This window comes from Sus scrofa, chromosome 1 (genome assembly GCF_000003025.6).
Source record: "Sus scrofa isolate TJ Tabasco breed Duroc chromosome 1, Sscrofa11.1, whole genome shotgun sequence".
Classification (NCBI taxonomy): Eukaryota; Metazoa; Chordata; class Mammalia; order Artiodactyla; family Suidae; genus Sus; species Sus scrofa.
The window spans coordinates 183,332,798-183,355,660 of record NC_010443.5 but is presented as its reverse complement, the minus strand read 5'-3'; the positions used below and the strand labels follow the sequence as shown (position 1 = coordinate 183,355,660).

The following is a 22,863-nucleotide window of genomic DNA, read 5'->3' as shown; positions in this document are numbered from 1 at the left end:
TTTATAGAAGGATCCCTTGAACTTAAAGGTAACAAACTCTTGGGGTCTTGGGGTTATGCATTATATGTCCTTAGACCCTTTTCAACTAACAGAAAAGGGAAAAGAGCTCACAAAGTCCCCCTTTATTGTTCTCTGTGTCTTTCTCTGCCTTTCATGTCTTATTTTCTTCCCAGATGCATTTAGCAGATTTTTGTTTTGGTTTGCATAAATGAGTTTCATCTCACAGTAACCATGTCCCTCCCACTTCTGAATCCACTCTTAATGGATAACCCTTACTTCCTTGTTTCCCATTCTTCCCCCTTGAAACAGTTGCTGCTCCACTGTGTTTAACATTAGCATTGGATGGTTCTCAGGATTCATTCAAAGATGGGAAATGAGTTATTATTTTTTTTAATTGACTTGGCTGGAAGGCCCTCATATAGAAAGGATGCCGGGAAAAGAAAATGAACAGACATTCTAGAGAAGTGAAGTAATCGCACTGGGCTGAGGGTGGGTCCGGAAGGTCCCACTCAGAGTGGGCTTCAGTGTTAAGAAGTGTGAATTTCCCAGTTCCTGGCTCAGCACCTTATGGTAGAAAATATTCGTAAATATTTAACCCCTTTGCAGTGGGGCCTGCTTACCCCTGATAATATTATTGACTTATTGACTATTTGCTCCTGGAATTTTCTTTTTCTTTTCTTTTCTTTTTTTTTTATAGACCTAAAAACTGGCACTGTCATTGAGCTTAAACCCAGACCTCTGTGACAGATCTTGTTAAAGAGGAAACTCGAAACGCTTCCCTGAAGAATGTAGATGGCTCTTTCATGTGTACCCAACTCAAAACATTTGGGGGAAAAATCCCCAATGTAGGGGAAGTTAATATCACCAGAAAGAACACAGAATGGGAAGCAAAGCCTGGGGTGGTGACTGTCCTGACCAGTACCGCATAGTCAGGATAGTGTTTGACGAGTGGATGGATGGGTGAATTACCACCACGCGTGAGCTGCAGTTGCCAAGTCTTTGCCTTGTTTCTTTTTGATGTCCCTTGTATTAGGCTTTGACATTACAGGAAGAAAGACTCTATATAAACTAAATGCCCATTGTTTTTGCTAATATCATTATGTCACACCCAACCCCCAGTCCCTCCTAGACAACAATTGAAGCAGAGCAATATCTGTCATGTGATGCCTGAGGTCACTTTAGTTCACCTCCCTGTCTCTAGCCTGGTGTTATGTAAACCACTGAAATAAACGCAAGGAATTTTAATATTTCTTTGGAGGTCTATACTTAATAAAAACAATTTGAGGTGAGGGGGCGGAGAGAGGTATCCCTCGATTTCCTCCAAGGGAAATCTTCAGACGCAGACCCAATCTTCTGCAAATACCTTTTTTTTTTTTTTTTTTTTTTTCTTGGATGAAGTTAAGAGAAAAAGGAAGATTGTTTTGGGGAGGGAGGGCCTGTCCTCACTTGCACAGTTTCTGTCTGTCTCTGGTAAGTGCTGATACTCAGAGCAACAGATCCTAAGTGAGTTAATTTGACATTTTGGTAATGGTTGGGGCAAGCGGAGACCATGAATTCCAGCCTTGTGAAAGTATCCTAGGATCGGTGAAGTCTGAGTGCTTGTATTTCAGAATTTAGATTGAGATGAGGAAGTGGCCTCACTACTTCAAACATTGGTGTCCCAGATATTGATGAGGAGTCATGAAAATATGCCACTAGGTCTTCATGCTTTTCATTTATTAAGCTGGAATTAACATATACACAATACTGTATATAAAATAGATAAACCTAAAGGACTTACTGTATCACACAGGTAACTATATTCAATATTATGTGATAATCTATAAGGGAAAACAATCTGAAAAAGAATATATATGTGTGTGTGTATATGTGTGTGTGTGTGTGTGTGTGTATGTGTGTGTATCCACCCATACGTATGTATGTATAACTGAATCACTGTGCCATACCCCTGAAACTAACTTGACATTGGAAGTCAACTTTACCTCAGTTAAAAAAAAGACACTTGTTTAGCATCTATCAGTGGTTCAGGCTCAGAGCAGACAGATACGATTCCTGCCGTTCCTGTTGTTTCTGTGTAGCAATGAAATAATTATCAATATACATAAGAACTCTCACATTTGGAAATACTATACTCAGGCTAAATTAATAATGAATGAATAATAACGAGGAAAAGAAGAAAAGGAAGAGAGGGGAGAAGAGAAGAGAATTAAAGAGTATTAAGCCTAAACAACTATTACAAAGTCACAGCAGTAATCAAGACAGTGTGGTACTGATACCAAGACAGACAGACAGACAGACAGACCAATGGGACAGAATAGAGAACCCAGAAATAAACCCAGACACCTATGGTCACTTAATCTTCAACAAAGGAGGCAAGAACATCAAATGGGAAAAAGACAGTCTTTTCAGCACGTATTGCTGGGAAACCTGGACAGCTGCATGCAAATCAGTGAAACTGGAACACACCCTCACACCATGCACAAAAATAAACTCAAAATGGCTGACAGACTCAAACATAAGACAAGACACCATCAAACTCCTGGAAGAGAACACAGGCAAAACATGCTCTGACATCAACCTTACAAATGTTTTCTCAGGTCAGTCTCCCAAAGCAACAGAAATGAAAGCAAAAATAAACCAGTGGGATCTCATCAAACTGACAAGCTTTTGCACAGCAAAGGAAGCCAAAAAGAAAACAGAAAGATACCGTACAGAATGGGAGAAAATAGTTTCAAATGATGCACCTGACAAGGGCTTAATCTCTAAAATAGACAAGCAATGTATACAACTCAACAGCAAAAAAGCCAACAACCCAATAGAAAAATGGGCAAAAGACCTGAATAGACACTTCTCCAAAGAAGATATACAGATGGCCAACAAACACATGAAAAGATGCTCATCATCCTTGATTATTAGAGAAATGCAAATCAAAACTGCCTTGAGATACTACCTCACACCAGTCAGAATGGCCATCATTAATAAGTCCACAAACAGCAAGTGCTGGAGGGGTTATGGAGAAAAGGGAACCCTCTTGCACTGTTGGTGGGAATGTAAGCTGGTACAACCACTATGGAGAACAGTATGGAGGTACCTTAGAAAACTATACTTAGAACTACTATATGACCCAGCAATCCCATTCTTGGGCATATATCTGGACAAAACTTTCCTTAAAAAAGACACATGCACCCGCATGTTCATTGCAGCACTGTTCACAGTAGCCAAGACATGGAAACAACCCAACTGTCCATTGACAGATGAATGGATTAAGAAGATGTGGTATATATACACAATGGAATACTACTCAGCCATAGAAAAGAACAAAATAATGCTATTTGCAGCAACATGGATGGACCTAGAGACTCTTATATTGAGCGAAGTAAGTCAGAAAGAGACAAATACCATATGATATCACTTATATCTGTAATCTAATAATGTGGCACAAATGAACCTTTCCACAGAAAAGAAAATCATGGACTTGGAGAATAGACTTGTGGTTGCCAAGGGGGAGGGAGAGGGAGTAGGGTGGATTGGGAGCTTGGGGTTCATAGAGCTTGGGGTTCATATATACAAACTATTGCTTTTGGAATGGATAAGCAATGAGATCCTGCTGTGTAGCCCTGGGAACTATGTCTAGTCACTTATGCTGGAGCATGATAATGGGAGAAAAAAGAATGTATACATGTATGTGTAGCTGGGTCACCATGCTGTACAATAGAAAAAAAAATGTACTGGGGAAATAACAATTAAAAAAAAGTATTAAGCCTAAACAAAGAGCAAAAAGAAATCAAGAGACTGTTAATCCGTAGCAGAAAGGTCAGTCCTGATGCAAGAATCCCTTAGGTGAGACACGCTATGACATCCTGTTTGTTTAACGGATACTGCAGAGTGGGAAAGAGCAGTAGAGCCAAGGGTTGGGTCATACTGCAGATGTCTGCTGTTCTTCAGGGAGTTCCCTCCCACCACAAATGCCTACTGAGGTAACTGGGAATTGGGAACTGGTAGCCACAGAGAAATCACAGAAAGAGCTCCCATTCATCTTGCAAGGGGTAAGTTCAGGCCACATGTACACTATACCTTCCCTTGATGAGATCCCTTTACTGGTTATGCTGAGCCTGGCTACCTTGGGTACCTAGTACCATTGGTGAGAGACCTTCTTGTCCTGCCTCTCCTTGGTCTAAGCCTAGTACAAGGGAGGGAGGAGGCTGCATATGATGGTAGAAGTCCTTTCCTGCTATGCCTATGTTCTTCCAGATGCATCTGTAAGCAGTGCTCTAGACATAGCAAGCCCTGATGAGGAAGTATGCCACAGAAATTAATAAAAATATGGTCTCAAGAGTGAGCCCGGTGCCTTACAGGGAGTGTGGGAAACACAAAGAGCAGAGTGGCCGGAGTAGTGAGCAGCGCTCAAGCAGGTGCCAGGGCCAAGCAGGCACCATGGACCCCACCTCACGGTGGCAGCAGCCTAGTTCCCTGGAGTATTGCCATCACCAGGAGGGAACATGGGTCCAGTATTGCACAATCTTCTTGATTTTTCAAGAGGAGCCAGAAATCTAGGCTTTTGTGTGAAGTCTCATTAAAAAAAAATCTCATTTTAAAAATGTGGCTATCACTATTGTAAAAACACTGTGAGGACCAAACATATCTGTGGGCCAGATGCAGCCCAAGTCTGCTGGTTTATAGCTCTAGCATAGATGGAAACAAAGAGGACCGCACTGGGGGAGACAATGAGAAAAGAAGCCTTGAAAAAGTTGTTTTTTGGTCCATACTCATGAGCTCTTTTGGTTAATATCACTTAGAGACTATGTTAGAAGCTGTGAGGTTCTGGGCAAACTTGCCAGGTACTCTCTGTCATAGTCAGGGACTCTCTTTGGCCTTCTGCTACCTTCTCAGAGCAGGTACCTGTAGTCCTTTCATTAGCTCCAGGGTGCCAAAAATCTCTCGGGGTTACTGCTTGTGCTTAAATCATCCAAATTAATGGAATGCGCTTAAAATACTTCTGTGTGGGTCTTTCTATCTGGTGATCACTGGAGGTACCAACTAGGCCATGCTCTGAGAGTGATTACAGTGAACAATAGTACCTGACCCAAATTTGTTTAATTATAAGTTGTGGGGAAGGATGGAGAACTGAAGCCTAATAATCACTCACTCTGGGAATAAGAGAAAATGGACTTTTTACCCCAGTCAGAACAAAGCGAATTTCTAGGGTGTGACCTGCAGAGAACATCTGCGACCTTCTTTATTTCAGACGTTCCAAGAGGCGGCTGTGGCTCTGGCTGCCACCACTGGTTGAGCTGGTCAGCAGGAAGCTGGGCCTGCCAGAAAAACAAGGGAGGAAACTAGAGAGGCTCCTTTCCAAATTATCCAGCTGCCTCAGAGTCTAGAGCTGATTGGCCAAAAGGAACTGATTTTAACGAGTTTGTCTTTAATAGTATGTATTCGATGTAGTAGGCTAGCTAATGCTGTAACAAATAAACCCCCAAACCATAGAGTCTTAACAAATTTATTTTTCCTTAGGCGAAGTTCATTGGATGCTCAGAGGGTGGCTTCTGTGGGCCTATCATCCAAGCATAGATTCTGGAGTCCAGCTCCTTCCCTTTAAGGTCTCTGCTGAGCTAAGCAAGGAGAGAGAATTGATTATCACTCTCAGGCCCGGCTCTAAAAGAGGCAAATCTTTGCTTCCATCATATTTTGTTATCCAGAACTCAGTCACATGGACAGATGTTTACCCTCCTGTTTTCCCTAGTGGAGGAAACACGTGTGAATCTAGTTATCCTGACACATGCCATGTTGACCATCTCAGCGGAGGAGGAAGAGTTGTGCCAACAAGTTCCTTTTCCCTTCCTCCCCCTTCTTTTCTTTCCCTCCCTTCCCCCTTATCCTTTTTCTCTCTCTCATGCTGGTTACAACACCAGTGAAATCCCACTGATAACAGGATGGTAGCATGGCCTTCTATGAGGCTGGACTTTAAAAATCAGGGAAGAAGCACGATGGTCTCATTCAGATTGGAGCACAAGAGCTAATTTGTCTCTAATTAGCCTATTGTTTCTCACATGGTGGAGTTGTTTTCAAAGCACTGTTCTTCCATCTCCTCCTTAGTAATCTAAACTCATAAGAATACATAGACTGATATAAAATGTGTGTGCATCAATCCAATTAAATATGTATGCACTTAGCTTCCCTTAATCTCATCCACTTCCAAGACTAATACAAATTATTTAATTCACTGACTCTTGGCACTTTTCCATCAGAGGACCCAATGGCGATTCACAAATATTTAAGTCTTTAATATTCATCCAAATGAGTTTTCAAGGTACATAAGCCAAACATTGAAATCCTTCACTTTTAGGGAAGAAACGGTATCATTTGTCCATGGTTACTCTTATAAGTAATTATTTTTGCTAAAGGCATTTAATCACCTACTTCCCCAAATCAGATCACAATTTGCATTGAAATCTGTTATATAACCTTTTGCAAAAATTAACTTATATTTATGTTTCATGCATTTTATTTTTAAAATTAAAAAAAATTTTTTTTGTCTTTTTAGCATTGCCACCTGCAGCATGTGGAGGTTCCCAGGCTAGGGGTCAAATTGGAGCTGTAGCTGCTGACTTATGCCACAGCCACAGTGATGCCAGATCTGAGCTGCATCTGTGACGTACTCCACAGCTCATGGCAACGCCAGATCCTTAACCCAATGAGCAAGGCTGGGAATTGAACCTGTGTCCTCATGGAGGCTAGTCAGATTTGTTTCTGTTGAGCCATGACGGGAGTCCTGTTTCATGTATTTTAAATAGTATTTTTGAGTCACTGCCACTAATTCAAGAAATGGCTTATGGGACATGTATTTTAAAAGTTCACTCAAAAACAAGATTTTTGAAAGCCACAAGGTCATGTTAGCTATTTGAGCAAATGGGTCCTCTTGATTTGTGAATTTGGCTTCGTAATGAGCCTGTGTTCCTATGAAAGGAGCCTAAATAACATGCATCACCTTTGAATGCAGTTTACAGAGTATTAGTAAGTAAGATGTGGTGTTCTTAGTGCAGACAGCTTAGGTGGGGAGGTGATATTGTAACCAAGGTAGGTTAAAAAAAAAAAGACCATTTAATGCACTGTATATAGAATTGTTAAATAAAAAGATGGACTTTTGAGTGGGCTTAAAGTGACATTTTTGGGGGGAGGGTTTATTGACCAGACTCAGTGAATCTGAGATCAATTAATTCTGCTTTGAAGTTTGTTCTTGATCCAGATCTTCAATAAGAAGGTAGTTTCCAAATCACTGGTCTGTGAACACTGCTTGTGATTAATTACCCTTTTATAATCTTAGGAATTCTGTCCTTTGCTATATTTTGAATAACTCAGACTCCATGGGGAGTTGTATTTTGGCTGGTATATTTGGAACTGCTAATAAACACCTACTTCCTGTTTTTCTTACTACTGTGTATAGCAAATTGTAAAATTACTTGAATTGCCATTTCTGTTTCTTGTGTGTTTAAGTAGCCCTGATTTATGTTGCAGAATAATCTGCATCAAAGAGTCTTTGCCAACACATTTCTCATAGCTTCAAAATGTAAGACACTGTATCTCACTATTGCACTAGTCTTGAAGGATGATAGGAGAAAGTATTCCATTTCATCAGCACAGAAAAATTGGAATTTTACTATCATGAGCCCTAAATAACTCTTATAAAGAAGTTAATGTTTGTTTATTTATTTATTTATTTTTGCTTTTCAGGGTCACACTAGCGGCATATGGAAGTTCCCAGGCTGGGGGTCCAATCAGAGCTACAGTTGCCAGCCTACACCAGAGCCACAGCAACGCCATATTTGAGCCGTGTCTGCAACCTACACCACAGCTCACGGCAACACCGGATCCTTAACCCACTGAGCGAGGCCAGGGATCAAACCCACAACCTCATGGTTCCTAGTCAGATTTGTGTCCACTGCGCCACCATGGCATCTCCTTTTTACAAATATTTTTGGGGTCAGTAAGTTTTATTCCTTTAGGGAGAAGTGATGGAATAGAACACAATTTTCTGTTTTCCATTGAAGTGTAAATTTTCTTGCACAGGCCAAATAGTGTATTTGACCAGTAATAACTACCACAATTACTATTACTCATCTCAGGTTTTTTAATTTACAAAGCACTCCAGTTGCTTTTGTTGCTCACGTTGGCCTGACTAGCACTGAGACCTCTAGTTTGTGTGGTATAGGCTGCAGGTTCATGTTGAAGTTGAGGAACTTGCTGGCTTGGGGTGGATTAAGTCTTCTCGTGGAAGACTGGGAGCCTGGGGAGAACAGGCCCTGGGTCTAGCACTGGCTTTAGGAGGAGGTGGCCCTTGCTGCTTTGTAAATACAGACCTTTACTGAGCATATGATCAACACGTATTCATTCTCCTTTGCTGACAGAAAAATATAGAGGGTTAATGAGTTACTGGTGCCATGGAACCTCTACCCCTTTTCTGCTCTCCTACCAGAGCTCTACCTCTTGTTCCTAGTGACCTAGGTGGGAATGGAAATTTTGAAAATGATAGGAGATGTGACTCAGGAACAGCCTCTGAATTTGGCATCATATTGGCTATGGGCAGTACTACCCTGAGACCTAAGAACTGGACGCCTGATTCAGAACCTCTGCTTCAGAGGATTCTGCTCAGACCCTTCTGCTTTGCCCCTAAACAATGGGGCAAGTTTTTTTTTTTTTTTTTTTTTTTTGGCAGCATTAAGAGTATCCATCCAGAGCTCATACCCTTCTCCATAATCTGCATACCTAAGACTAGAGGGTTCGTGTTCAAATGACCCCAGTACTTTTCCTTGGGCCTCTGAAGGCCTTGTTCCTCATCCATCTTCCTGAGGGGTGGTTGGTATATGTGTGTACTGGAATGGAATTTGGACATGAATGATGTGGTGTCCAAACACATGCCCCCTGGGCCTCAGAGTGCAGGATGGAGCTGGTGATGGGAATAGAGGGGCAGGCCTCCATTTATTTTCTTATCCTGGCTGGGAGATGTAAGGCCCACCAAAGGGAAGGTGGAGCTTTGAAGCCTATGTGGTGCTCCCCAAGCTTCTTTCCTTCCCTCCTTCTACCTTCATTTAAGCTCTTAACAATATTATCATATTACCCCCGGACTCTCTGCAGTTGACTTCCCAAACCATCTTTCTGACCTCTCTTCAGCAAACTCCAGACTCCCACCTTCAACTGCCTGCTTGTTTTCTCTTCCTAAGAGGGCCCAACAGTGCCTTGATTACAACATGTTTAAAACCAGAATCAAAATCAGAATGTCCCACAACCAGCTCTTATTTTTGAGATAATCTGCTTTGCCTAATCACAGCAGGTTCTATGATTATCTGAGCAACTGTATTCAGAAACAGTTTTGACTTCTCACTGTCCTCTCCTGCCCTTCTTTGATTCAAAATTAATTAACTAATTCTAACTTTGAATAACTTTGGAATACCATGGTGTAAAGCCCCAGGTTTGTTTCACTTCTCATTGCTGAAGCCTCCTGGTAGTTTCCTGGCCACTTCAGAAAGACCTTTCCATCTCCTCATCTCCTCTTGGTCTGTCTTCAGTCACCCTGCGTTACCTGTCCAGACCCATCTTCCCAAAGGACAGGTACACTCGTATCATTCCTCTGCTCAGGGGCCTTAAAAAGTCTCATTTGCTAATCAGATTTAGTAAGAACTTAGCCAGTTATTTAATTCTTTTATGTTTCCATGACATATGTATTTCCTGTATCTCCCATCAAATCACTGTGCCCATTAAGATCTATCTAAAATAATATTGAGGAGTTCCCGTCGTGGCACAGTGGTTAATGAATCCGACTAGGAACCATGAGGTTGCGGGTTCGGTCCCTGCCCTTGCTCACTGGGTTAAGGATCCGGCGTTGCCGTGAGCTGTGGTGTAGGTTGCAGACGCGGCTCGGATCCAGCGTTGCTGTGGCTCTGGCGTAGGCCAGCGGCTTCAGCTCCAATTAGACCCCTAGCCTGGGAACTTCCATATTCCGCGGGAGCGTCGGCCCAAAGAAATGGCAAAAAGACCAAAAAAAAAAAAAAAAAATATTGAGAATATCTCAATTGTAGCAGATATTTTTTCTTCTTTTAATGCATGTTTCATTGTATATTATTTCAGAACAGACAATTGGGGATAATATGATGAACAGCATGTACTTAACTATATGGCAATTTCAAGTCCCAACATTATGCTTTATTTATTTCAGATGTTTTAAAATTTTAAGACATAAAACTTCATTGATAGTGTATAAGTTCCCAATGGATACCCCAATTCCATTCTCCTCCCTATTTTTTTTGTCAGAGACAACTGTTACTGTGAATTCACTGTTTATTATCATCATACATGTTTGCACTGCATACTTAATGTATCCAAAAATACATTTTATTTTTTTTTTCTTTTTAGGGGCGCATATGTAAGTTCCCAGGTTAGGGGTTGAATTGGAGCTATAGCTGCCAGCCTACACCACAGGCACAGCAATGCCAGATCTGAGTTGAGTCTGTGACCTACACCACAGCTCACAGCAACGTTGGATTTCCAACCCACTGAGCGAGGCCAGGGATTGAACCCGCATCCTCATGGATAGTAGTTGGATTCATTTCCACTGTGCCACAATGGGAACTCCTGTATATTATTACTTTTAAGGCTAATAAACTTAATATGAAAGTTCTATTTTAGCAGTTATTTTGCTCTACATTTTGTCTTGCAGCTTTATCCATGTTTACTTCATTTAATGACTTGTGTTATTCTGCTATATAAATATTCCATAATTTATCCATTTGTCTTTGATGGACATTTATATTGTTTTCAGTCCTTTGCTTGTACAAACAGTAAGTACATGCCTGCTGTATGTGCCTCCTCAACCTAAGTTTGAGAGTTTCTCTAGGTTTTATACCTAAAAGTGGAATTTCAGGGTTACTAATGTGACTGTCTTCCCTTGCTCAAGTGTTCTGTAAATTGAACCCATTTTATATTCCTACTGATGGGAGATGGGGTTCCTTCTCTAAACTCTCACTCCCACTTGTGATCATCAGACTTTTAAAATTTTGTGAATATAGTTGGTGAAATTGGATCCTGTTGCTTTACTGTTCTCTGATTTTCAGTAGAAAAAGTTTTGCTAGGTAAGACACATGAAGTAAAAGCATGGAAGATCCGTAAGAGTCGTACGTTTGACAGTCCAAAAATAAAGACTTCTGTATAACCAAAGTTACCATAGAGTTAAGGAAGGACACGCAAAGGAAGGATGGATATGTATGCACATAACTAATACAAAATTAGTATCCAGAATATGTAAAGGAACTCTTGTACAGTTAAAGACAAGATAACCCAATAGAAAATGCGTAAATGTTACTACCAGGCAATATGCAGCAGAAGAAATCTCACACATTCCTGGGGCTCAGCAAACATTCACAGGTTATTGAATGAATAGAACAAATGGCTGAAGCCAATCTCGGCAGTGTCTTCAGTGGGTTCCTGGGACTCACACCCTGAGACTGACCTCTGTGTGTGGGCAGTTTATGGGAAGTGATCTCATGAGGGGATTAGGAAAGCAGGATTGGACAGAGTGAGGAGTGGGTTTGGGAACTCTGGAGCAGGGTGGCCTTTCACAGGGATCCTAAGCTGAGGCAAGGGGCTGGCCTTCTTGTCCTTGCATCCATCAGTTGCTGAGGAGGTGGCTTTTGGCAAAGGAGAGACTTAGCTGGAGCCATCCGTAGGCTGTGCTCCTGGCAGCTGGGGGAATGAGGCAGGAGCTGGAGAGGGGCCCACCACAGCATCCACTTCATTCACTAAGACCCCATGAATTATTCCAAGTACCTGTTGTGATTCAGAGTCCTGGTGCTGGAGTTAGAGAGCTCTGGGATTGAATCCCAGGCCCACTACTTAACCAGCTTGGTAACCTTGGGCAAGTTAACTGGTGTCAGTTTTATTCATGATTTTCAAGTACGGGTTTTTTTTTTTTTTTTTTTTTTTTTTTTTTTTTTTTTTTTTTTTGGTCTTTTTGCCTTTTCTAGGGCTGCTCCTGCAGCATATGGAGGTTCCCAGGCTAGGGGTCTAATCGGAGCTGTAGCCACCAGCTTATGCCAGAGCCACAGCAACGCGGGATCCACGCCACGTCTGCAACCTTCACCATAGCTCACAGCAATGCCGGATCCTTAACCCACTGAGCAAGGCCAAGGAACGAACCTGCAACCTCATGGTTCCTAGTTGGGTTTGTTAACCACCGAGCCACAATGGAACTCCTAGTCATGATTTTCTTTCTGCAAATAGTACCTGAAAGTATCTACACTGAGGTTGCAGTGAGGGTTAAGTGGATGAATACTCAAAGAGCATATCACAGTTCTTGGCACACGTTTCATCTTGATGAACAGTATCTATTATTTTTATTATTAATGCTTGTGGGGGAAAGCCTGAGCTTTTTTTGCTATGTCAGCATATTGCAGCAAAAAACTCTCTTGGAATGTGCTTCCGTGGCTTTCTTAGATAAATGTAATACTCGTGAGGTTAGTGGGATTTACAGCAAGCTGTTCTCTAGTCTAAGCCAGTAATGCCTTAGCTGTTTAATAAAACATTTCCTGGTTTCATATTTAAAACTCCACTGACTTCCTACTCCTCCAGGCCAATTGTTATTTTTCTCTTCCTATTTTCATGTGACTTAATTCCTATAGCAAATGAAAAAAATCTCAAGTAAAGAGTACTATTCAAATGCCCCATCTCCACCTTGACTCTATCGGGTCACTCTGGTAAGTAGCTTTGGACATTAGAAAATTCTTCCTTTATTAGGACTGGATAGTATCAAATTTCAGAGCCAAAAGGGATCATAGACCTTAAGGATTATCCAGGATAATTTTTTGTTGTTGTTTTGTTTTTAAATAATGGGAATCTACTTCCTCCCACCTACTGTCACTCTTTTTATAAATGAAATCTTATGCATTGGCCCAGTATTTGATTCAAGAAAACAGACCAGCTGTAGTTGAAATGGATGAGGAGATTCGAGTTCACCCTCTCTGCTCTTTGCAGTCTGCCTTTTAATATTGCTGTCCCTGATGTATCTCTTGGTCATAGTTGAAAAAAAAATCAATGGTATAACAAATTCATTGTAAAGATGAAGAAATGCTTGGTTTTCCTCCTACCTCACTGGCTACTTCTCAATCTCTTTTGCGAGGTCTTCCTCTTTTTCTACCACTAGAACTCCTCAAGACTGTTCTTGGACGTTTCCTCTTTCTATAGTCATATCTTTGATAATTCTTTTCAGTCTTGTGGCTTATTAAGTCCAGCTATTGATTCCAGCCCAGGGCTCTTTGCTGAACTCCAGACATGTTTACAACTGCCAGGTTGACACTTTCTTGGACATCTAACAGAGAGCTCAGAATTGCCAGGTGGAACTCATGGCTGTCTCCTGCACAGCCTGCTCCATCTTATTTAATGGCACCTCTGTCCTTCCAGTTGCTCCATCTTCCCAAACCATAAGCATGATCCTTGACTCCTCTCTTGCTCTCATGGTCCACATCTAATCCATTAGGAAATCTCTACGTTCAAAATGCATGGAATCAGATCACTTCTTCACAGCTATTAACCAGTCTCATTCCATCATCATTTCTCCTCTGGATTTTGAAATAGCATGACCTCTTAATTAGGGTGATAATATAATTTATCATCCAGGCTGGGACACTTTGAAGACTCCAAGGGAAGGGGCATTAATAATTGTGTTGAGGCACATGGTGCAGGATTGTTCAGGGCAACTAGGAGGTATGGTCACTCTCCTTTTAACTCATTTTCTTATCTCTGTTCTTTCTATCTTCAAGTCTAATCCCAATATATAAGCTGGAGTGCCCCTGTTCAAATCTAGCTTTAGATAAGATCATATTGTTTTCTACCCTTCACTGGGCTTCATTTCTCTCTTCATTTTTTTCCATTTTTTTCCTTCATTTCTCTCAAAGTCCTTACAAGGTTCTGTATCATCGGCTCCTTGTTGCCCTCCAGCCACAACTCCTGTTGTTCTCCTCCTCTGTTTCTCTATCCAGTGGCCTCTTTGCAGTTTTTCAATCATGCTGGGCATGCCCCCACCTCAGACCTTGGTATTGGCTGTTTCTCTGCTGAAACACCCTTCCTCTAGGCATTTGCATAATGGTTATTACCTCTTACTTCCTTCACTTGTTACTTGGTCACTTAGACCTACAGTTACCATGTTACTTTATTTTTTTCAATTCTAACAGTTCTCTGTTTCATTGCAATATATCAGAGTCTGGTTAATATTAAGTGATACTAACGTAAAGTTTTGGCAAGCAGCCTTGTTACATTTTTGACTGTCCCACCTTAAATATTTCTGTGCAGAAGAATCCGCACCATTGTTTGGTAGCAAAGAATCTCTTATAAAGTTCCCTAAGACATTGAGGGAATAAAATCAAACAAAATGAAATGAGTGATAAGAGGCCAAAGCAGTATCTTTTCCCCTTCCATACACACTTATTCGTCAGCATTATATTCTAAACAACAACCAAAAAATGATTATACCCAGGCCATGCAAAACTGTACAATAATATTATAATGAGAAAAAAAACTAAAAAATTTATAAATGATATTACACTATCAAATAAAAAGACAGATCATTTTGTTGTCATGAAATTCCAAGGCTGATTTGTTTTCATCCATTCCCCTGATGAATGAAATGGTTTCCATGGGTAAGGGCCATCCCTGGGCAGGAGGAGCACCCAGCCAGGGTTGGTTCAGGGCAGAGCACTGGCTGAAGCCAGGCCCTTGAGAGGAGCAGGACTCTCCGGAGAACTTTGGACTTTCTAAGAAAGTCCTGGTAAGACAGGTTTAAAGGCGGGCCCAATGAAATGCAATGTGGCTTATTTAGTTAACTCAGGGGCTGGGCCAGGGAGCAGTGGGGAGCTGGGGGCCAGGCAGACCAGGGTGGTGGCAGAATCTGAACACTGCTGAGAAAGGTCCTGTGTCCAGGGGGTGGATGCTGAGCTTTCTAAGGCCCTGCTTAGCTGGGAGAGCAGTGCTCATGGCCAAAGGCCAGCGAACAGCCCTGCTGTACCTGGGGGCTTAGGCAGGACGGCCCACCCCACTCTGAACCATATTATTTTAAATTATAACCATTCTTTTCTACTCCCCATTCTCCTTTGCTTTATTATTTTTAAGTATTCCTCTAAAACTTTATATTATTTACTTTTTTTTTTGCTTTTATAGGGCAGCACCCATGGCATACGCAAGTTCCCAGGTTAGGGGTCAAATCGGAGCTATAGCTGCCAGCCTACACCATAGCCACAGCAACTCGGGATCCGAGCTGTGTCTGCGACCTACACCACAGCTCGCGGCAACATTGGATTCCCAACCCACTGAGGGATGCCACGGATTGAACCTGCATCCTCATGGATACTAGTGGGATTCATTTCTGCTGCCCCAAACAAGAACTCCATGTTAATTACTATTTATGTTTATTTTCTGTCTCTAGCCAGGATACTGTAAGCTCCACATGGACAGGACATTTTTTTCCTTTTTTTTCTTTTTAGCTTGGTTTCTGCTGCACTTCCTGAGCCCAGAGCAGGGCCTAGCACAGAATTGAAACTCCAGAGCATATTTGTTGATAACTGAGTAAAGAAGCTGAAAACTTTAAAAGGTTAGAGAGCTTCCTTCAATCATTAGATGAGCTTGTAGAAAGTCTGAATCTGACTTCCCATCTCAAGGGCTTTGTATGGGACTATAGGACCACAACGTGTGATGAGAAAACAGACCAAGCTACACATTGTTCAGCTGAGCTCAGCTCTAACTGGGCAGTTTATCTTGTTCAGATCTGGATGTCATTTCTGAAATCAGATATAAAAATGAGATTGGCAGTGGATTAGAAAAATTCAGGAAGAATGAATTCTTAGAAGTAATTCTTAGTTTTGAGAGCAGTGATGTGAAAACAAATGAAATCCTATTCAGAGGATGAGCTTAGAAGAATTTCTGCTTCAATCCTATTGAACTAGAGATTAAAATAGCACTTTTTGTGGTGACCGCCCCTGAAAATAGCAAGGTTTTTAAGAAATTGGCTCTGTTTGAGGAGAATGGAAGGCTGGAGGCTGGGTTCTGAGAATGCTTGGAAATCTGGAACTCTAGGGCTCTCTGTAGTTATTCTTCCATCCTCCTCTTGTTTCTTTGAAAATAAATCTTGCCTTTTCACAAAGAATAGGGTTATGAGTGAGCAAATTTTCAGTATTAAGATGAGAATTGCTCCTGGTAATGTGTGACTTTTTCCGTTTATTGTGGCTGAAATATCCTCCTCACACTCTTAAGTTTCTTCCAAATAAGAATCCAAAGTTTAGTTATTTTCAATAGTTTGAAATATGTATATTTTTTTTGTGTGGTATATGTTGTTTTCCACATGTTCTTAAACTATTTTCATCAGTCTGTTTTGTATCTCCAGTTACATTTAAAATCTTCTGCAGGTAGATGATGGATTACTGTGTACCTTTTTTTTTTCCCCCAAAATTTTCTTTTAAAGTTATCTCATTGGGGCTGATGAAAGGAATGAGAAGACCTTGATTCCACTTTCAGTTTTACCTTTACTTCCTATATATTTTTTTGAAATTCAGTTTTCTCTTCTGTAAAATAAGAATAATGGTGATGATGATGATAACTTCAGTGCGTAGGCCAGAGGAACAAGTAAATAGTATATGTATTAGTATCCATTGAGTGCCTGTCTTGGACCCTCACTTTTGGGGTAACTGCCTACCTAGCCCTTGTTTGGCCTACTCCCATCTGAATGGTTATAATGCCTGGGCTCTTACAAGCCATACTTGAGTAACATGAACCAGCCTCCCTACCTCAGGTGATTGACAAAGGATGCCTGGGCATCTGGCCCAAGAAGCTCTTTAAACACTTGGAATTAAGACCACAAAACTCCAGTTTCATCTGGCTGTCCTTTTAAACAAAGAAGAGACAAACTCAAAAGGTTTTGGTTGGTGACATTTTTTTCAGCCATGCAGTTGAATCATAGAGAAAGAAGTGCTGCAGTTCAAGAGGATAAAATAAAGACAAAGAGAGGATTTGGGGGGTTTCCTGGACTAGAGCATTCCACTTCCTCATTCTTGGGGCCCGGCTGCATTCCTGCCCTGAGGTCAGTAAGATACTCTGGTAACCACAGAGTCAATTATTGTTGCTATTATTTGCTTTATTTAGATTGAGTTGGTTTCTGTTATCACCAAAAGCTATGCTGGTTAATGCACTATATGTGAAAATGATTAATAAATCACATTTAACAGACACTTAATGAGTAACTTCTTTTTCACTTTGTTCCATATACTCCTTTTATGCTTGATCCCTAATGGCAGCAGAAACGTATTAAGATTTTGAGGTGAATCAATACCTCACCTCCACTTCTATACTCAGCACATGCCAAGGCATCCTTTGTTATGAGCAGTGACCATACAACCAGTGCACTATACCAAGCTGATAAAGCTGTTCTTTGGGCAAGAAGGGAATTGAGACTTCTGTGGCACAGAGCTTGGAATGAGGGAAGAAAGAATAAACAGACCCTGAGAAGGACTGCTTCAACCAAAAGTGTCCTAGAGCAGTGATTCTTTTTGTGGGGAAGGTAGCTGGTGCTGGTAGGCTAGAGACCAGTGATACCATTTCACAGCATGGCTTTCAGAGTCACTCCAGGCCAGAGCTTGCAGAGATATAGGACTGTGCCTCACACTGAACACTCATATGCATTCTGTTTTGGCTTTGCTTACGCCACTTCATAATGTGACCTCTAAGAGCCAAGATAAAATGAGACAGATGTGCTACATAGGTGGATGCAAAGATCTGTAAATTAAACTCTTTTCCCTTAATTTCATATTGAACTTTTAAAAACTTTTAAAGAGTTTCTAGCACAAAGGACCCATTCAAGTTTTCTACTCTTGTAGGAAGTTGAAAACATGCAGACGCCAGTATCCTGCCTGTTTGCTAGTTACAGAGGATGTAGTTAAGAGAACCCCCTGAGCTTTTCCCCACACCTTCCATGAATGAAGTCAATAAATGAGGTGAGGGAGTTCCCATCATGGCGCAGTGGTTAACAAATCCGACTAAGAACCATCAGGTTGCAGGTTCAATCCCTGGCCTTGCTCAGTGGGTTAAGGATCCAGCATTGCCGTGAGCTGTGGTGTAGGTTGCAGATGCGGCTTGGATCCCGCATTGCTGTGGCTCTGGCATAGGCCAGCGGCTACAGCTCCGATTGGACCCCTAGCCTGGGAACCTCCATATGCCACAGGAAGTGGCCCTAGAAAAGGCAAAAAGACCAATATATAAATAAATAAAATGAGGTGAATTGCAGGCACCAGAAATAATTTTGGAGTCAGAAAATGATAAGCAACCTTGTCCTCCACGAGGAAGGTATGGCTTTGTGTGGCAAATGTTGCTGCTGGCATGGCGTGCCAAGGAAAACCCCACTTCTCTGTCATCATTTTTTTTTTTTTTTGATTCAGAATCAAGTGTCTTGCCTACAGCTAAGCTAGATCTGTCTCCCATCCTTTTAAAGTGAGAGGAGACTTTTGAACATGTCTCCTTGAGCACTGCCTTATATACCACTTCCACTTTTCCTCTAGGTTGCATTTACAACTATCACATACTATGTTGTTTTGATGACTTTTTCTCCTCTCTCCTAATTAGTTTTTTTTTAAATTTTTAAACTGATTTTCTTTTCAGAGGAGACATTACAAAACAAGAGCAACAGAATCAGTGCGAAACAATCAGGAATATGTTGATTAATTTCTGCTGATAATTCCCAGTGTTGAGTGTGGTGCCTGACATTTGGTAGGTACTCAAGGTTTCTTGTTTTTGTTTTTTGTCCTTTTGGGGCCGTATCCACGACATATGGAGGTTCCCAGGCTAGGGGTCAAATGGGAGCTGTAGCTGCCAGCGTAGACCACAGCCACAGCAGTGCAGGATCCGAGCCGCGTCTGTGACCTGCACCACAGCTCATGGCAATGCCGAATCCTTAATCCACTGAGTGAGACCAGGGATTGAAACTGTGACCTCATGGATGCTAGCCAGATTCATTAACTGCTGAGCCACAAAGGGAACTCCTCAAGGTTTTAGATTAATTGATAAATTATTTACCAAACACCTGAAATTTCAAGCTTTCCTTTAAAAGGAGCAGCCACCATTGACAAGCAAGGAATTAAAACTTTCTTAGGAAAATATCTCTGTGTATGAAAGGGTACCATGATTTGTTCCAGAGAACTGAATTAGGGGCATCGTTAACATTATAGGGAAGGTAACTTAAATTCAGTTTAAAGAACTGTTTACTAATGCCTTGGAATTTTGGACTCTGTTCCATTCTAGACAAGTATTGTGACGGTCTGGCTTTGTCTTGGTGAGTGTAAGATGTAAAGGATGTGGATATAAGATAATAAGGATTCTGTGCTACCTTTGCTTGTGACTCCATCTTGGAAAGGTGAAGAAGTGAGCATTCACAATTTAACTGCAGGCCAAATCAGGTAGTCAGGATCCAAGAAGACGTTTTGAACATGTCTGGGTCCATCTGTTGACTGTTCTTCACTTAGCTCCCCCAGAGAGTTTACTTAGGGCTCTGCTGGGTGATCACCTGGGCACCTAACATTGGTAGCAAGTGAAGGCCAGTTTTATGACCTTCTCTGTTTGCCATCAGATGGATTTTAGGAATCCAGTGGTGTCTCACCCTAGAAATATCCTTGTCTCAAAGACTGAAGGGTAGGGGTAAAGAAAGGCTATACTGAATTGGCTTTTGGGGCTTTTTTGTTTTGTTTTGTCTTTTTAGGGCTGCACCCACAGCATATGGAAGTTCCAACCTATACCACAGCTCATGGCAACGCCACATCCTTAACCCACCAAGTGAGGCTAGGGATTGAACCTGTGTCCTCATGGATACTAGTCAGATTCGTTACCACTGAGCCACTCCCTGAAATGGCTTTTGTATTCATCTTTAATACTCCATCTGTTGTAAAGACCTGCTGTTAACAGAAATGGACTTAGTCTAGTTCACAAATTCTAGTAGTTTCTGAGAGCTGAGTATCTATTAACTTGCCTAAAACCATCCACGGAGGTGGTAGAAGCTTCTGTTTTTGCAGAGCATTTTAGGGAGGGCTGATGCAGAAAGTGTGAGGGCATGTAGATCAGATTTATGTTCTTTTACAATTTGGGGAAGCTATGAGAATTTGTAAGACAAGGTGGAGTGAATTCCAGTTTTGGAGGTGAGCAGGTTCTGGACTAGAAGATTTTACCATGTGATTCTGCTTGTAGAACTTCTGATACTGTAACTGTTAGAGACTCAATCCAGCTGCTGGGTGAAATCTGTGTGTTTTCTCTAGTACTATTTTCACAAAGGGCTCGACTGGAACTCTTACCTCCCAGCCTCATTTTCAGCTGCTTAGAAGGAAGCTGAGGAAACAACTTGGATTTAATCATGGCAAATGATGTTTACCTCAGAACATTTTAAGTTAATGAAAAACCTGGAAAATATCAATTTGGTCATAATGCAAAGGCCAGAAAGCAGTAAATAATTCTAGCACCTTTCTGTGTCCGTGAAACACAAAACTAGCTTTGTTTTATTTTTTCTATCTAAACCTATTTTCTGTTTTAAATCTCAGTGGGATATATTTTCAGGTTTGAAAGGCTCATTAAATCACTGATCCTTAAATTAGGTTCTTTCCAATGGGTTTGAGAAACACAAGCACCCATAAGTTCTACTAGTTTCACACTGTCCTAAGTTGTCTGGGGGAGCACATTCATGCTCAGACAGAAGAGACTTGGGCAAACTTCTGAATCACTACAGGCAAAAACATTTTAGTTTACCGATGTATACTTGAAGGAATTTACCCACATCAACATTGATCTCAATGCATATTTATTTTATAGTCTTCACTTTATGGTTGGCAAATTGAACACTTTATTTACATGTTTTGAAAGATCTGTAAAGAACAGTTGATGCTAAAAATATTCCTGCTTAGGGCATGGCTTGGGTAGAAAGAAGTGTTTAGGCATCTGCATGGTGCAAGTATCACTTCCTTGGGCTGGTACTGCAATGGCAGTACTAAGTACATTTATACAGCCAAAACTTAGTCTGGGCTGTGTGCCAAGACCTGTTTTGGACACTATGGATACCACTGTAGCCTACTTCATGGGCTTAATTTTGTCCACTGCTCACGATTGTTAGGGAGAACTCACAAGAGTTGTGAAGGGAAATATGAAGTCAGGTAATGGTACTGATTGGATTGGGGCTGATCCCAGCACCATGCAGTGGGGCCAGCCCAACCCTCTCTTATGCGTGGGCTCAGGGGTCAGGTTCCCAAGAGGCAATATAGACCTTTTGGTCAAGAAGCCAATGGTAAGTCCTCAGGTTGGAGGCCTATTCAAGAGCAGTTTTTAATATGCTATATCATAAATGCTTAGTAGAAATTTAGATAAAGCTAGTGAAATAAAAATTGAGCCAATTTTATGTGACCAGAAGAATAAAAAGCATTGCTGACTTTGTAAAAGTTACTGATTTGAAAATGGCTAGTAATATTGCATTCTTACTATGTACTAGGAGCTATATTAAGTATCCTATGTACATATTCTTATTTAATCTTCAGTATCAGCCTTATGAGCTGCATATTGTCGTCATCTCAGTTTACCATCAGAGAATTGAGGCTCAGAAAGGCTAACTTGTTCAGCATCCTGTGGCTCCTGAATAGGGGGGAAGGCAGTGGACTTGAATCCTAGTCTCTGATGCCAAAGCTCATGGTCTTACCTGGTCATGGTCACCTGATTTAGCTCCTGGTATTGGAGGAAGCATGAGGAGAAGCCAAAACCTACTGCCCCTCCTATCTTCTCCAGCCTATTATCTTCGCAAGCCAGACACCTGGGAGTCACTGTGACCTCTTTCTTCCTCTCTTGCCTTTTCTTGCCACCCATCAGTCTTTTAAGCCTTAGTATTTCTTTCTTTTTTTGACTTTTTGCCATTTCTTGGGCCGCTTCTGCGGCATATGGAGGTTCCCAAGGCTAGGGGTCTAATTGGAGCTGTAGCCACCGGCCTACACCACAGCCACAGCAACATCAGATCCGAGCCACGTCTGCGACCTACACCACAGCTCACGGCAATGCTGGATCCTTAACCCACTGAGCAAGGGCAGGGATCGAACCTGCAACCTCATGGTTCCTAGTCGGATTTGTTAACCACTGCACCACGACGGGAACTCCAAGCCTTAGTATTTCTTAAATCTTGCCTATACTCATCATTTTTTTTTTAACCTGGACAATAGAAATTGCCTAACCAGCATCTCTGTCTCTCTTGGTCCAGTCTTTACGCTGCCAGCAACATTGAACAAAGATGTCTGTGTCACATTTCTGCTTACAAGCCTTCTGTGACTTTCAGACCCAACAGGATCTGGACCCTCCACTCACTCTTTTCACTCTGTGCTCCAGGGACCTTGAACCTAGGCTCTGCCTATCCTTTTTGCTATGACTAGGATGACCTCCTCATGTTTTCTGATCGGGAAACTGGCTCTGATGTCTCCTCTGGAAGCCTTTTCCAGCCCTTTCAGTCAGAGATAGCTTCCTTGCCTCAGGCTGCACCTCATCTATGTCTCTGTGATAACAATCACCAATTTGAGCTGAAATTTAATGCCTTCCTGTTTTCACCACTATATGGTGACTATTTAAAAAGGAACACCAATAATGAGCATCTTATAGTACCCTAAGTCCCACCAAAAGTCCTGCTCAGGGTCATCAGAAGAGAAGCTGTCCATAGAAGGATCCATGATACCTGTTTGGCTAGTGGGATCAGCTCGTATACCAAGTGTCGGCCCTGTTAGCATGGGTCCCTCTATATTTCTCTGCTGAAATGTACTAATTTAGGCTTCTCACTCA

The 22,863-nt window shown here is 41.5% G+C and overlaps 1 long non-coding RNA gene across 2 annotated transcripts in view; it reads left to right on the top strand.

Moving 5' to 3' along the window:
* LOC110262205 overlaps nucleotides 1-22,863 on the top strand; it is a 48,353-nt gene that overhangs the window by 9,006 nt on the left and 16,484 nt on the right. The window contains exons 2-3 of one of the 2 annotated variants that reach the window (XR_002346935.1): nucleotides 16,972-17,110; nucleotides 18,682-18,789. This is a non-coding gene — a long non-coding RNA (uncharacterized LOC110262205). Of the gene's footprint in view, nucleotides 1-697; nucleotides 1,246-16,971; nucleotides 17,111-18,681; nucleotides 18,790-22,863 lie in introns of those variants that run through there. The other variant, XR_002346936.1, reaches the window with a different exon arrangement.